Raw genomic sequence first — 14,661 nt, 5'->3', positions numbered from 1 at the left:
GGACACACTGACAAAGGAGATTAATCAGAACTGTCTTTGACAAACACTGTGGCAATGGGATAATTAAAACAGACATGCGGAGGGAAGAAGAATGAACTGGGGATGAGGGTGGAGAAAACAGTGCAACAGTGAATGAATGAAAACCCAAAATCTCTGTAAATGTTCATTAAAACTAATAAAAGTTAATAATTTAAAAAAAGAAAAAAAAGAAAGACACACCCCAAAATATAAAGTGTTTAGATGCTTGTTTTAAAGCTAACAAGGAAAAAAAGACAAGAGTTTTTCTCTCCTTTCCCAAATAGAACTTAATGGTTAAGGTTGGTAGTGACAAACACAAGGAGAGAAATACAGCGATGAATCCCTGAATATCACTGTACTGTTGTTAGGTGATGTTAGCTCCAAATCATAGTACTCTATGACAGGAGAATGAAACCTGCCCAGTCTTTCCTCTTACTATGCTTAAACCCATTGTAGCCAATGAGTCAGTCCATCTTATTGAAGATCTTCCTGAAGACTACAGTTGGAAATGAACGACATGAATTAAAAATACTTTGTTGTTGATAAGTGTGTTGAGTAGAAACTAATACATAGCTGACACCGCAGTGGGTTCTCAGAGTCTGTCAATCACATGAGAAGAGATTGCCCATCTTTCTTGCATGGAGCAGCTGATAGATGAGAACTTCATAGCTCCCAGCTGGCCATCAGAGCCTCCTGAAAAGATTTTAGAATTCCCCATAACTACTCTGTACAACATACTGGTTTCTGTTGTGGCCAACTAGGCAAACATATCTAAAAATATACCACAGACTATGAAGTATTGAAGAATCTAGAGAAGGGAACACTTCATTTCATCTAAAGAATCTCAGAAAGAATTCTTGAACATATCACTTGAGATTTAGAATAAAGGAAGAGAAGAACGTCAATAGTTGCATATGGAGAAGACATTACAGGTAAACCATTAACTTGAATACGTCCTAAAGTCTCCATCTTCTGTGGTATGAATATTTTGTGGAACTGTTGGTAATTCTAAGGTCTATATACTGTGAAACTTATTCTTTTGTCAAGAACTGTAGTCTTTAGGATGACCTGAAGCTCAACATCAAGAAGACAAAGATTCTCACCACTGAGCCAATAGGGAACACCATAATAGATAGAGATTGAGGTTGTCAACAATTACAGTTTGCTTGGCTTCACAATCAACACTCTTGGCACCAGCAGTTACAAAGGGCGAATTTCATTGGGAATGTCTGCTGTTAGGGACCCCTCCAGAGTACTGAAAAGCAACAATAGCAGTCTAGTAACTAAGGTCTTCACAATTATTTGTTATGCTTCAGAGAGTTGGGTTTTTGTACATAGCCCATTGGTGGAAGATCTATCAACAATCTGTGTTAGGCAGATGACACAACCCTGCTTGCTGAAACTGAGGACCTGAAGCTCTTGCTGCAGGGGGTCAAGGACTGCAGCCTCCAATATGGATTGAGGCTCAATGTCAAGAAGACAAAGATTCTCACCACTGGACCAATTGGCAGCATCAGGATGGATAGTGAAGAAATTGAGATTGTTCACAGCTTTAGTCTGCTTGGCTGCACAATCAACATTCTTGGCACCAGCAGCCAGGAAATTAAAAGACGTATTGCAATGGGAAAGTCTGCTGTTAGAGACCTCTCTAATGTACTGAAGAGCAACAGTGTCTCTCTGGAGACTAACGTGTGTCTGATACAGGCCATGGTCTTTGCAATCACATGTGTCAGAGAGTTGGACAATGACTAGGGAGTATAGAAGGAGAATTGATGCCTTTGAGCTTTGGTGTTGGAGAAGAGTATTGAGGGTACCATGGACTGCTAGGAAAACAAACAGATTCATCCTTGAGAGTGTTAAACTGGGCTGCTCCTTGTAGGCCAGGATTCTGAGGCTTCGTCTGACGTACTTTGATCATGTTGTAAGGAGAGACCGGTCCTTGGAGAAGGACATCATGCTTGGGAGGGTGGAGGGCAGGCCCAGGAGGGGAAGGCCCTCTAGGAGATGGATTGATTCAGTGACAGCGGGAATCGGGATGAGTGTGTTGGATACAATGAGATTGGCACAGAACAGAACAGAACAGAGTTTAGAGCTGTTGTACATAGAGTTGCTATGAGTTGCAAGTGACTTGATGGCACGTAACAACAACAACAACAAACAGAATGCTGCACATCTCTTACTAAGAATGTCACTAAGGATGGCAGAAGAAGAATCAATGCCTTCAAATCGTGGTGCTGGAGAAGAGCCTTTTTTTTTAATTTTTATTTTTAAATTTTTTTTTTTTGGAGAAGAGTCTTGAACATACCATGGACCACCAAGAAAACAAATAGGTCTGTCTTGGAAGAGGGTGAAATAAAATTTCTCCTTGGATGCCAGAATTCTGAAGCTCTGACTCAGATACATTGGGCATGTGGCCAGGAGGACTGATCCTTGGAGAATATATCATGCTCAGAAGGGTGGAGAGACAGTGCAGAAGAGGAGGATCCCTGATGAGATGGATTGATACAGCAACTGGGGCAATGGGGTCATGCGTGTCAAAGTCAATGAAACTGGCTCAGGACAGGGCAGGCTTCAGAGCTCCTGTACATAGGTCATGAGTCACAGGAAACTCAATGGCACATAATGACAATAACAGCAATATGTTGTATCTAGAGTAGACATGCCTGATTACAGCCTCCTGGGTAAAGTAATACAGAAACTGAGCCTGGAGAGCTTCCATGTTGCAGTGCAGTCCATATAGGAGTTATTTTTTTAATAAAATGTTGAGAGACTCAATGAAATAAAAATGATGAGCCCTAGTCATTTAGCAGGTTAAAAGGGTCAGGCTGTTAATTCTTTGAACCCATCAGTGGCTCCGCAGGAGAAAGCTGAGGAAAGTTCTTCTTGCAAAGATTTACAACTGCAGAAATCTGATGAAAGGTCACTATGAGTTAGAATAGACTCAACAGCAGTCAGTTTGAATGATTTTGGTATCAACTCAAGGACTTCCCGGGTAGTGCAAAATACATGCCTTACTAAGTAAACAGTTGGAGGTTTGAGTACACACAGAGTCAACTTAGCAGAAAAGCGTAGAGATCTACATCCCAAAAAACTAGCCACCGAAACTGTTACGAAGCCAGTTTTGCTCTGACACACACAGAATTGCAATCTAACTGGATAGTATATTTTTCCTTCTTTTTATTCAACTTAAAATCATGTGATGAGGGTGAGTTTGGGTTATTTTTGCATTTTTATTTTGCTTGTTTTTTTATTTACATGGTTTAAGACATGTGTGGATAAGAGTAGGATGAGTGCCTGTCAAGCTCAATAAAAGCTCTGCTGTCTGTTGCCATTGATCCTTTCTAGAAGAGCTAAGGATGGAAAATTTCACAGTCGACAATTCAGCCTCCAGAACTGAGATGCCTTAGGCAAGCTAGAATTTTCTAGGACAACTAGGGAAGTATCTTGTTAGCTTACCATTAAATTGGATTTTTAATTGTCTTTTATGTATATTTTGATACATTTTTATTCTAAATTGTCTGGTTAATTATATTCCAATAACACATTTAAATCACAAACTCTTAGGAAGTCAAAGAAAAAATTAAATATAGAAGGCTTACAACAACAAAGATTAGAACTAATTTTATGTTTGAAAAACAATAAGAGATGTAATTTAATATTTTCCCACATTTCAACCTAGACTAAAAAACTCAGCGGTCTTCCATATTAAGCCCATAATCACTGAGAAAATACCCATGTTTGATTTTCAGGAGGAAATCAATTCGTTTCAAAGAAACTTTTCAACATTCTGTTCTCTGAAGAAAAAAAAAAAAAGAAAAAAGGCTCTATTTTTCTACACTTTGGTGGACTATTTGAAGATTCTGTGAGGTGACACTTGGTTGTGGAAGGTAAAAATTTGGAGAAAATCTACAACAAAGAGGAGTACTCATGTTTTACATATGAATTATTGTCCAGGCACTTGGACCTTAGACAATTCATTGTAACAGGCAGAAAGTTAACAACGTAATTTTAATTAATAAGGAAAGCCAAAGAACTGATGGCTTTGAATTGTTGTGTTGCCCAAGAATATCAACTGCCAAGAGGAGAAACAATACATTATAGAGGAAGTGCAACCATGGTGCTTCTTAGAAGCAAGGAGGTTAAAGCATCCTTTCACACACTCTGAGCATGTAAAGAGGCAGCCTTCTTTGGAAAAGAAGTGGACAAGACTTCAATCTATCGTTCTTAGGTCACTGCACATGGGATGGCATTTGACTGAACCTAACAACAAGAATTGTCAACAAGTATGTCATTATAAAGGGGTATTGCATATATTATTACTGAAACCAATACAATAAAGTGTATTCTATTTGTAGTTTTTTAGTCAATATACAATGAAAAAAAATAAGTTAAAATTACTATTAAAAGTCTTTTAAATTTTACTTTCACATCTAGGAATAAGCACTTAAGAACACCAAACAGTGACTAATTACCTTTCTTCCTGTCTGTTTTAGCCCGGACATTCCTTTTCCTATGGCACCTTGCTCACTCTGCACCATCCTCAGAATTTTGCCAAAATCAAGTCTGTTGTTGCAGTCACTAGGTCAACAAATCTGAACCTTGCCCCATCCAGGATGCTTCAATCTCCTTTCCTGAGTTACTGTTCATAGGGTTGCTATGAGTCTTCCGTGATTTAATGGTCCCTAACAACAACCACCACCAAGTGGCAGATAGTTTTCAATCATTATTTTGTGTTTTAGATGACAATACCAGACGTATGTTTGAAAGACTCCATAACCTACTAATTTGTTACACGTTTATTAACCACCACATTTTCATTCCCCTTCTTGAAAATGCAATGAAATTAATACCTACTTTCTAAACTATTTCTGATTTTTAAACTACATAATGGAATACAATAATGGAATACTTAACAACAACATAGAGATAGCTCTGTTGGCCTAGAGGATAGAAAGTTATGCTACCAAGCCAAAGGTGGGTTATTTTAATCTCCAGCCCTCAGGCCTGGTTTTAATTGTTTTTGGTCAAACGTTCTTCTAAATGGTATAACATTGGTCAGTCCATTTGCTGTACAGAGGTAACTCATGGTTGCTGTGATGCTAAACAATGTGACACTGATGTGTCAAATGTGATACCCCATGATGGAGAGTGTTTGGTGGAATTCCCCAGTTAAAACAAGTTTGGAAGCAGGATTAGTATCCATTTCTGAAATAGCTTGCCTCAAGAAACTCTATGAACCTGGAGAAAGGATGTAAGTTATACAAGTGTTGCGGTCTTTGGTTCTACAAGTTGATGACACTTAGCAAGAACAACAACAACAATGGGATATACAATAGCATGCAATGTATAGTAACTGTCTTGAATGTTTAATCCCTCAAACTAATATTTTACATGGCAACTTGTGCTGTTCTTTAACTACAAGGAGTAAACTTCAGCACTTTCTCCTCTTATGATGCATTATCTTATGTATTCATCTTTAGCATACTATCTGAACAGTATAGTACTTATAGCACAGCATTTTTGGATTTTTTGTTTTAGAAAAAACCAGGATAGACAATATTCATGGAATGGGATCTTTGCTGTGCACCTGGTACTAAAATAATCCTCTACAAGCACAATTGTTTTTAGCCCTCTTAACAATGTTATGAAGCTACTGCCTAACAAAATTGCTATTCTTTTTAATATTCTGGTTTTACATCCTCATTTTTAATACGAGGAAATTTCTCTAGGGGGGTGTAACTAACTTGAATTAACTTAGATTGAAGTGGTTAAACAAATTGTACAGGCCAAGCTCTTAACATTGTATAAACTGTTAATAACCTTGACCTTATATCAGAGTAATTTAGAAAGTATTTTTTTAACTCTTGGCACAAAATTAAGATCTTCATATCACCAGTTCCATGGACAATTTAGTTGTAATGCAGACAAGCTTACAAACATGGTGCCTTACTCTTCTTCCTTCCATTAATAATGGTAAACTATGGCACAATCTATTATGCCTTCCTCATTAATCCTGAACATTTCTGTCTCTTTTCTTAACATGAATTCTAAGTGTACAGGGAGTCTGTACTCAGCTTTCACATTAACTCATCATCAAAGTAACTCTTACTGCTTATCTTACAGAAAAGAGCTTCACTCCCTCCCTCAGTGCTATAAGAGGAATAACTGTCAGGGAGCAAGATAAAGAAACAGTCTCTTTTTTGTGGTTTCCTGTTCCTAGCTCTCCTGCTTCTTATTCTGCTACTCTGTTATTTTGTCAATTTAAGAAGTAAAAAGGATGGGAGATTATAACATGACATTATGCTACTGAGACCCTAACATGACCAGTGACGAAACATTTAGAAGATAATAAAATAATTCTATACATTTACCTTAAAGAAATCTCAAATTATCTTTTTTTTCCTTGTGAATATCTGGCAAGAAATAGGTTGTTTAAATGACTTTGAGGATAGTGACTAATGAAATTGGCCAATGATTTGCTTTATCATGATTCAGTAATCTGTACACTTTCTAACTTGGATATATTTTTGATCTCTGACATGCAGATGATGTAATCTTGTTTGTTGAAAGCAGACTTACTAATTAATCATTTACTTATGAAGATCAAAGCCTCTTAGTATGGTTTACACCTCAACACAAAGAAACTCCAAATTCTTATAACTGGACCAAAAAGCAGCAGCACGATGAATAGTGAAAATATAGAAATTGTCAAGGGTTGGATTTTACTTTCATCAACAATCAATGTCTATGAAAGCAGCAATTGAGAGCCCAAAGGCTGTTAACACATTGAATGACTCTTTTGCAAAAGATGCCTTTAAAGTATTAAAATATAAGGATGCCGCTTTGTGCATTAAGAGATAAGTGACCCAAGTCATGGTCTGTGCAGTCCCTTCAAATGTAGAGAAACATGGGCAATGAATTATGGAGATCAATGGGAAAAAGAAATCCTCACAGCTGGACAACATTATGACAAATTAATAAAAGACTGAAGTTCTCAAAGATTTCATTTCACTTAGATCCACAATCAATACCTATGGAAGCAGCAGTCAAGAAATCAAATTATGAGTGCATGGGCAAACATGAATAAAAAGGACCTCTTGCATGCTAAGGCAAGAATGTCAGGTTCAATAATAAGGTGGACCTTACCCAGCAATGATATTTTTTGTTGCTTCATATGTCTGTTAAATTAGGACAATGAATAAAGATGGCTGAAGAATTTATGCCTTTCAATATTGAATATGCATAATAATATTCATATTATATATAGATAGACAGATATAGATATTGTGTTGCTGAGAACAACTGGGATAACAAAAAAGATCTCCTTTTTTTGGGAGCAGGGTCGGGGGAGAAGTATCCTCAAAATACTACTTCGATGCAAAAATGTGAAGACTTTGTGTCATGTACTTGAACTCTATCTCAGGAGAAAGACATGCTTTGTAAAGTAGTGGGTCAGCAAAAAAGATTTGGATTGGCACATTGCTGCAGCAATGAGCTCGAACAGATTGTGAGGATGGCATGGGGCCAGGCAGTTTCCTTCTGTGGTTCATAGGATCTCTCTGAGTCAAATCAATTCACTGGCACTGAGAACTAAGACCTAGATGAGTTCTGAAGTCCAATACAATTCCAAAATAAAATGGTTTTATTATCCTATAAGAGATTCATGGAACTGTGATGGCCATATGGTAGGGAGTTGCACTGTCAACTCGAAAAACAGCGGCTCAAATTCACTAGCAGGTCTGCAGAAGAAAGATGGGTAATCTCATCCCATGTAATTAACTGCCTTTGAAAACCTGCTGAATGGTCAGCTATGGGTCAGTTCGGACACAACAATTAGCAATTAGCAATATGTAGATATAATTATTTTGCCTTCAAATTCTGATGGTCAAGAGGGGTTTGTTTGGTTTTTGTTGGCTTTTTTTTCTGTCAGAGACCTCGCCAAAGTACTGAAGAGCAACGATGTCAGTCTGGAAACTAAGGTGCACCTGATGCAGGCCACAGCCTTTTCAATTACTTGCTATGTTGTAGAAAGCTGTACAACGACTAAGGACGATAGATAGCAAATTGATGTCTTTGAGCAGTGGTGCTGGAGAAGAGTATTCAATATAACATGGACTTCTAGGAGAATAAACAAGTTCATCCTATAAAGGGTGAGACCAGGCTGCTCCTTGGAAGCAAGAATTCTGAAGCTTCGTCTGACATACTGTGGATATGTTGCAAGGCGGGATCAGTCCTTGGAGAGGGATATCATGCCTTGGAGGGTGGAGGACCAGAGTAGGAGAGGAAGACCCTCAATGAAGTAGATTAATTCCGTGACTAAGATAATGAGGATAGATGTGTTGGAGACAATAAGACTGGCATGGGATAGAGCAGAGTTTAGGCCTGTTGTGATAGGGTTGCTATGAGTCACAGGTAATTCAACAGCACATAAGAGTAATGACATTTTTTTTTAAGTTTTGAGTTTTGTTTGTTTTTTTGTTGGTTTGGGGATATTTTGGTTTTATGGAAAACACTTAGGGATTTAGATTATCAGGAGATTTTTGGATTTTATGGGAAATGCTTGAGTTTTAGGTTATCAGGAGATCAAATAGCAAGTATCAAAAATGAAAATGTTTTCTGTGATATTTTCTAAAATAATGTAGTTCTTAGATGAAAATATGTAAGAGGTTAAAATATTTTGCAATATCCAGTAGACATTTGATTATGAACAATTTGTTCCGGCTAGAACACCTTAGAAAAGACATAGGTTATCTCTTTAAAATGGCTCTAAAGAAATGCAAAAATTACAAGCTTCTTAAATGAGAGCTTGTAAGAGAAATGAAAGAACATTTTATCTGGAAACTCAACAGGTCATACATATGAATCTCCATGTGAAATTAAGCTCTGATGTTGTTCTAGTGGTAAGAAACTGCTCTGTAATCCCAAGGATTCAAACCCTGCAGTTTGAATCCACCAGTTACATCATAGGAGAAGGATGGAAAATCTTCTCCTTTGTCATTTACTGCCTCTGAAAACCTGCTAAAAAGTCACCTCTGACGACACACAGCAAGAACATGTGAGATTAAAATTATTTGATGGTACTAGAAATGTAGTAAGATTGAGGGCTGTAAATTACAGGGGAGAAGATTTAAGTTTGAGAAAAAGAATCCTCTAATCTTGCCATTCAGTGCACGGACAGATGCTGCTACATGTGGTAATTCATGCAAGCTACACTGCTTCAGCCAAAGTGTACTGCAGGCCAAATTCTGTATGTTTGATGTGGGTCAGAAGAAAACAAAAGTTCCCACTCTGTGGCCACATAGTATCAGATGAAAATGGGTTACTCTCTTTGGAAGCCCCAGAAGTTGCCTGAATGTATGTCAACAACTACCTGGTGAAAAAGTGAAACAAAGACAGTTTACACATACAAATGGGGTTTCATTACTTCCATGTTATCAGTGATAACAAGATGTCATCCTACTCTGGACTTAACAGGCTCTAAAAGTGTATGAGAGATGCCTTTGAAAAGCTTCACTCTATTGTTGCCTAGTCTATAGACAACAAGTTCACATGTTCATCTAAACTAAGTGCAACAATAGAAATATACTCATACAGGGAAAAGTTCAAGTTCCCTTGTCACCAAGATTCACACCTTCAAGAAGTGGATTTCCGTGCTGACCAACTCAAAATATAGTGTTTGAGAAATGTCTCTTTCCAGACAATTATGCAGTTAAAATACATTCCCCAGTCTTGGCTCTTTGGTAAAGCCTGAACTTGTAGGCTGAACTTGCCAATCAATAAAATTGACTTCCTGCTTGTGTTAAAAGGAAAGTAAAAAAGACATTCTGTCAGAAATATTTAAAAATAAATCATATTTCCTAGAGAAGAAGATAACTTTATATCACTGATTCATTGATATATGTATGTGTGCAGTAATTGCATGGCTAACTGCCGCTGGTTTTGTTAGAAGAATCAATCTCTACAGCTAGGCCAAGCTGATATGTAAATATACTTGACATATTTTCTGACAAATCAAAGGTTCTCTGAACCTAAGAGTTCTGTATCTCCAAGCCACCTTGCGGTCAAACAACTTGAAGTTGTTGTTTGCTCTTGAGTTGGAACCAACTCATAGCTGATACTCTGGAAGATGTTCAGAGGCAGTTAATTGCACAGGAAATTGCCCGTCCTTCTCCTGAAGAGTAGCTGGTGGTTTTGAACCACATATATTCAGATTTACAGCACAGCTTCTTACCACTAGGCCACCAGAGCTCCCACCCAGGTCAATTCTTGTGCCAAATTGAAGGAGTAGATCACTGATAGAGAAAATATCTTTCTCTCTTGGCTCTTTAAAGCTTAATACTAATACTAATATTAATATTACCATCTCCAAAGGTAAGATGAATTCAAATAACCAGATCCAAATTTCTCAAACTCATATTCAAGAAAGGAAGACACTTCTGCATTTTCCCCTTCATTTGTCTAGCAATTTATCCTCCAATATTGACCAAATGTGGTTTTTATTCTTCCGTTCTTTTAACTTTTGATTAAGATTCACCTATTTGGTGTTAAAATCTATAGAAAATTATTTAACATTTAGTAATAAAATAGGATAAAATAAACTACCTGGCCTACTGACTAGAAGAGATCTATATATGTTCCCATTCCAAAGAAGGTGATCCGACAGAGTGCAGAAATTATGGAACAGTACCATTGATAAATCACATGCAAGCAAGATTCTGCTGAAGATTAGTGAAAAGAAAAACTACTGTAACTGCGCATCAACATAGAACTGCCTGAAGGGCAGGCTGGATTTAGAAGAGGCCGTGAAACTAGGGATATTATAGCAAATTTCAGATGGATCTTGACTGAAAGCAGAGAGTACCAGAGCAATGTCTATCACTGACTGTTTCATTGACTATGCAAAGGCATTTGACTGTGTGGATCACTACAAACTGTGGATGACTCTGAAAAGAATGGGAATACAGAACACTAGATTGTACTTATGTGAAACCTATATTTTTAGCAGGAGGCAGTCATCATAACAGAGCAAAGAAACACTGCATGGTTCAAATTGGGAAGGGTGTGCATTAAGGATGTGTTCTATCTCCATATCTTTCCAATCTATATGTAGAACAGTTTATATGGAAGGCTGGGCTCTATGAGGAGACCTGTGGCATCAAAATTGGAGGTAGACTAATCAACAATCTGCATTATGCAGATGACACAAACCTGCTTTCTGAAACTGAGGAGAACCTGAAGTGCTTGCTGCAGAAAATCAAGGACTGAAGCTTTCAATATGGATGGAAATGCAACATCAAGAAAACAAAGATTCTCACCACTGGACCGGTTGGAAGCATCAAGATGGATGATGAAAAGACTGAGATTGTTGATTATTTCAGTTTGCTTGGCTCTGCAATCAAAATCTTGGTACCAGCAGCCAGGAAATAAAAAGATGAATTTCATTGGAAAAGTCTAATGTCAGAGACCTCTCCAAAGTATTGATGACTATGGTGCACCTGATACAGGCCATGGTCTTTGCAATTACTTGCTATGCATGAGAGAGCTAGACAATGACTAGGGATAATAGAAGGAGAGTTGATACCTTTGAGCCGTTGTGCTGGAGAAGAGTATTGAATATACTATGGCCTGCTAGAAGAACAAACAAGTTTGTCCTAGACACGGTGAAGCCAGGCTCCTCTTTGGAGGCAAGGATTCTGAAGCTCTGTCTGACATACTTTGGACTTTGGGATCAGTCCTTGGAGAAGGACATCATGCTTGGGAGGGTGGAGGGACAGCACAGGAGAGGAAGACCCTCAATGACCTGGATTGATTCAGTCACTGGAGTAATGGGGTTAGGTGTGTTGGAGGCAATAAGATTGACAAAGGACAAAGCAGGGTTTAGGGCTATTGTACACAGGGTTGCTATGATTTGCAGGCAACTCAAAGTTACACAACAACAATAAAATAGGAATACTTTAAAAGGAGGAATTATGTGATAAAAACCCACCCAATAAAACAGAATTTTTACATTGTATTTCAAGGGCAATCCATGAGTCTATGAAAATATAATGGATAAAAATAATGAATATGTACCTTAAATTAGGCCAAAGATTAAAACAAATGGGCAGAGCAGCGACACGGGCACAGAGCAGCAATGTGGGCAGTCTGATGTGCTGAGAATGGGTGACTTTGCAGCTTAACAGCTGTGAACAGACTGCCAATCCTTCGCCCCCGGCCATGTCAACCCTCACACTACATCTGCACTACCTGGCAGCACCCCAGGGATGCTAGAGAGTCCTTCACACTGCATGGTGACCAACCAACACGGCGTGTCTTGGACAATAGGATTTTGAATCAGAACTTTTATTGGAATAATTCCTTTTAGAGCTACAGGAAAACAAAGTCATGTCACACCCGGTCATAGTCTGAAGCCACCAGCCAAGCTGCTGTGGGACCGATCTGGCAGAAGAAAGGTTGGTTGATACTGGCTGAGTACTGTTAAACCACAATAAGATCCAGTGGGTCTGCTGAAATTTGACTGAATTTTTCTGTGCCCCCACCAACCACCCATGACCAGGAAGGCTTGCAGTATCCTGATAGGTTTTCTTGGGCACTGCTGATTGCCTGGGAGAGCACCCAAGGAGGGCAAGCCCACTGGTGGAATTGGGCTGAGCTCTCTTGGGCCATGCCGACTGTACAGGAATGAGCAGGCCAGTGGGAGTTTGACTGAACTTTTGTAGACACCAAAGACCAAAAAGAGGTGAGTGAATTGGTGGGAAATTGACTGAGTCTTTTCTGATCCTGCTGAACCCAAGACCCTGCTTGGGCAGGGGCCACTGCAAGAGGGCGGGCACCTTAGTAAGTGCTGCACGGCAGGGACCACTAAGTGAAAACCACTGAGTGGGAGATTGACAGCTGGATTTTGAGTAGAGACTCCAATCATAGCATACCCAGACAACTGAGGCCTGAGTGAGGTCATCGAAGTGGTTGACCCGCCCTTGTGGTCACCTCACCCCATGCCTGGCCCACCCCATTTCTCTCCACACCTGTGCCTACACGCCCAGTCAATCAACTTGCCTTTAATCTGGAGCACCTTGATCTCACTTACCTACAACAGGCTGCTCTCACAGGTTCTGAACTAACCTTTCCCTTGAGTAAGAAGTCCAAAGAAAAATAAAAGTGGAGTAGCTGCCCAACTGATTTCTAGGGATTCTTCAGATCAAGAACATATCAATGTCTCAAAGAAAGCAAGCTATCTCACACACTACATAAGCACAAAGCAAAATGTCACCCCCAAAGGGTGACACAAAATCAGTAGATTTCCTGAAGCCAGAAAGTCTGATGGAACTTTCTGACACAGAAGTTAAAAGAACAACGATTGAACATTTTCAATGAATGAAAGTCAAATTTGAAGAATTACAGTAATAAAGTGCACAAGCAAAAACTTTAATGACTATGCAAAGGCTTTTGACTGTGTGGATCACAACAAGCTATAGCTGATTCTGAGAAGAATGGGAATCCCAGAAAGTTTGATTGTGCTAATGCAAAACCTAAACTTGGATCAAGAGGCAGTCATCAGAACAGACAGAGCAAGGAGATACTACATTGTTCAAAATCAAGAAGGGGTTCCGTCAGATATGTATTTTGTCTCCATACCATTTCAATCTGTATGCAGAACAGATCATCCGAGATGCTGGGTTGTATGAGGAGGAATGTGGCATCAAGATTGGTGGAAGAGTCATCAACAACCTGCGTTATGCAGATGACACAACCCTGCTAGCTGAAACTGAGGAGGACCTGAAGCACTTACTGCAGAAGGTCAAGGACTGCAGCGTCCTATATGGATTGAAACTTAACATCAAGAAAACAAAGATTCTCACCACTGGGCAAATTGGCAGCATCAGTATGGATGGTGAAGAGACTGAGATAGTTAACAGTTTTGTTTACTCGGTTCCACAGTTAAAACTCTTGGTAACAGCAGCCAGGAAATCAGGAGATGAATTGCATTGGGAAAGTCAACCGTGAGGGACTTCTAAGAGTACTGAAGAGCAACAACGTCAGGCTGGAGACTAAGGTGCACCTGATCCAGGCTATAATCTTTACAATTACGTGCTATGCATGGGAGAGTTGGACAGTGAATAGGGATGATAGAAAGAGAATTGATGCCTTTGAGTTGTGGTGCTGGGGAAGAGTGTTAATATACTATGGACTGTTAGAACAAACAGGTTTGTCCTGGAGAGGGTGAAGCCAGACTGCTCCTTGGAGTCAAGGATTCTGAAGCTTCGTCTGACATACTTTGGGCAGGTTGCAAGAACGGACTGATCGTTGGAGAGGGACATGTTTGGGAAAGTGGAAGGACGGTGCAGGATAGGAAGACACTTGATGAGATGGATCAATTCTGTGAGTAGAGTGGTGGGAATAAGTGTGTTTGAGATGGCAAGGTTGGCCCAGGATAGAACGGCATTTAGGGCTCTTCTACATAGGGTCTCTATGAATTACACATGACTCAATGGCACATAACAACAACGGCAGCAACAACAAATAAAACCAGGAGGAGCTAAAAAATCCAATTCCGAACAATGCAGAGAAAACAAATGAGGCATTAGTGGCACTAGAAAAACAAGAAACCACTATCCAAAATATGAGGTCCAATGTTTCAGATGC

Source organism: Elephantulus edwardii, unplaced genomic scaffold, assembly GCF_000299155.1.
Source record: "Elephantulus edwardii isolate Elephantulus edwardi_28Jun2011 unplaced genomic scaffold, EleEdw1.0 scaffold00248, whole genome shotgun sequence".
Lineage (NCBI taxonomy): Eukaryota > Metazoa > Chordata > Mammalia > Macroscelidea > Macroscelididae > Elephantulus > Elephantulus edwardii.
This window is presented reverse-complemented; position numbering follows the sequence as displayed.